Here is a 2,830-nt window from a genome sequence, read left to right as displayed (position 1 = left end):
CCTTCCTTAACCAATCAGAAGCCATCACCAAGATTGCAAAGACAAAAACAAGACTACATCCAAGCCATCCATTTCACAAGTCATTTTTAGCCATTAGATTAAGGGTTTCTAATGTTTCAGAGTGTAAAGCTTATAAAAGCATGTGTATGGACGAAAATTAAAGCTCTTAAGTCAGTAAGGGGGTTTTCCCTTCTCCTTCATGAATGAAATGTGTTCTTGAAAAAAATTAAAGCTCTTAAGTGAGTAAGGGGGTTTTCCCTTCTCCTTCATGAATGAAATGTGTTCTTGAATCAGATTCCCTTTAATCTCTCCCTTTCTTAGTCTCTAATCTCTTAATCTCTCAAAGTCTCTTGTTTCTGATTTGAGTAAACACATAAACACTCTTATCAAACTCTCCCTCTAAAATCACCTAAAACAAACTCTCATCTTCTCATCTTGCTCCATTGGAGTTTATACACACACACAACCTGAGATCTCTGAAAATCTCATAGATTCCTCCGCCAAGCGCTGCTACTTTTCTGCCTTGTCTCTCATTTTCTTTCCTTTCTCTCCATCCATTAGCTCTCTGACCACCGCGTGAATCTCCTCCCTCTTCACATCTCCACCTATCTCCATCCCCACCTCCCACTCATCACAGCAGTACTTACAGTTCGTTTGTTGTTCTGCAAAGAATGGCCAACACACCATCGGAACCCCGCCGCAGAAACTCTCCAGAGTCGAGTTCCATCCACTGTGTGTTAAGAACCCTCCGATAGCCGGATGAGCAAGAACTTTCTCTTGAGGGCACCAAGTCACCAGCATCCTTCGGTCCGCCGTAGTCAAAAACTCCGGCGGAAGCACAGCCGCATCACCGTCTACTAAGTCCGGCCTGATCACCCAAAGAAAATCTTTTCCTGTTGCCGCTAAACGCCAAGCAAACTCCACGAGCTGTTTCGCGCTCATCACTGTTATGCTACCGAAGTTAACGTAGACACCACTACTGTCTCGGGACTTAGTATCGAGCCAGTCCAAACACTTTGTATCCTCCTTCCAAAGATTTGTTCCCATCCGTCCCATCTCGCCATCCTTGTTGATATCACGATTCACTAGTTGATTGAGCGGTCCAATAGGGTACACCGGAGGTAAAATAGACTGCAAATATTGTATGGTGTCATGCTCGAGATCGTCGAACGTGTTGAGAATGATAGCAGAAGCAAGTTTGGCTCGGTGGGCCTCACTCACGGCTGAGGTAGTTGAGCATTATGTCGTTAGGATTAGTCGTTCGGATGAAGCTAGGGAGGTCTCTTAGTCTTGGGTTTCTCATCGTTGGAATCCATACTATTTCTGTGTTTAAGTCATTCTCATCTGCAAAATCCACCACCATGTATGTTATCAATAGTAACTTTAATATCACAAAAAAAAAAAAAAACTTTAATAGCACGACGATGTTTTTCAATAAATATCAAAGCACGGTATTAATATCAAGGGTTTTCTGCAAAAAAAACCTCAACGTGGTTTCGTTTTGCAAATTAATCCGCGAACTCAAAAACCCACAGGTCAACCCTCTAAGTGCCAGTCAAACTGCAATATAACCCTCGGCCGTATATATGTGTATTTGACAGTGTATAATTTTAACTTTTTTCAATACTACGTCGTTTTGGCGCTAATTTTTAAATGAAAAAAAATTGTTGAACTCGGGGTTTGAAACTTGAACACTATGTGCATGCTATATAACCAAATATATAGATTTGTTAAACGCAATTATATAGATTTCTAAGTATATTGAACAACAAATTAAACAAATATATTTGTTGGCCGAGATGGTTATATAGCATGCACATAGTGTTTAAGGTTCAAGTTTCAAACTCCGAGTTCAACAATTTTTTTTCATTTAAAAATTAGCGCCAAAACGACGTAGTATTGAAAAATGTTAAAATTATACACAGTCAAATATACATATATACGGCCGAAAGTTATATTGCGGTTTGACTGGCACTTGGAGGGTTGACCCGTGGGTTTTTGAGTTTGCGGATTAATTTGCAAAAAAAAAAACACATTGAGGGTTTTTTTGCAGAAAACCCTAATACCAACTCACGGTATTAATATGCTAAGTAGTACGTACGTACGTACCTTTTAGTGGACATAAACCCTTTCCGACACAAAGGTGGTAGTATAGATAAGCCAAGAAGCCACAAGCACTTGTGGTCCAGAAAATAACACACGGGACACCGAGCTCCTCCGCAGCGTCAAGAGTGAAACTCATCATACCGTCCGCTAAAATACAGCTCACCGGAGGAACATCATCTCGGGCGTTGATCCGGTGAAGAAGTTCCTTAAATGGAGCTAGACAGTTCTTCATGGTGGCCTCGCAAAGGGAAGGGAGGTCCTGCATCTTATCCCCATCAGTCTCTAGTAGACCATCAGGGATAGATTCGAACCGGAAGGAAGGAAGACCATCCAGTTCGTTGGGCCCACGTGACCGGAGAAGACGGTTGTGGTTGTATACGTTGTTGACGAAGGTGACGTGGAAGCCTTTTGCGTGGAGGAGTTTAGCCACTATCAGCAACGGGTTGATGTGGCCTTGACCAGGGAAAGGCACGCAAACTACGTGAGGTTTTTGTCCGCTAGAAACTGCATGAGATGCCATTTTCTTTTTCTCAGTGCGCCAACGAAAGATGAAAAATGAAAATGTATGTGATTGATCTGTGAACGATTTTGCTAGGCTCTATTGGACTTAATGTTTAGGCGCGACCACTCGATTCTCGCACGTGGAAATCGTGGGAAAATCTGCATCACATGCGACCTGGTAATGTTTATAAAATTGATATTGGTATATTTAAATAGCTAGTTT

The 2,830-nt window shown here is 41.8% G+C and overlaps 1 pseudogene; it reads right to left on the bottom strand.

Annotated features, from left to right (window-relative positions):
• Nucleotides 1-450: 450 nt before the first annotated feature.
• On the bottom strand, nucleotides 451-2,626 carry LOC106344526 (annotated as a pseudogene).
• Nucleotides 2,627-2,830: the final 204 nt, after the last annotated feature.

The sequence above is a fragment of the Brassica oleracea genome, chromosome C5 (genome assembly GCF_000695525.1).
Source record: "Brassica oleracea var. oleracea cultivar TO1000 chromosome C5, BOL, whole genome shotgun sequence".
Lineage (NCBI taxonomy): Eukaryota > Viridiplantae > Streptophyta > Magnoliopsida > Brassicales > Brassicaceae > Brassica > Brassica oleracea.
The sequence above is the reverse complement of the archived record's forward strand: the minus strand, read 5'-3'. Positions and strand labels throughout refer to the sequence as shown.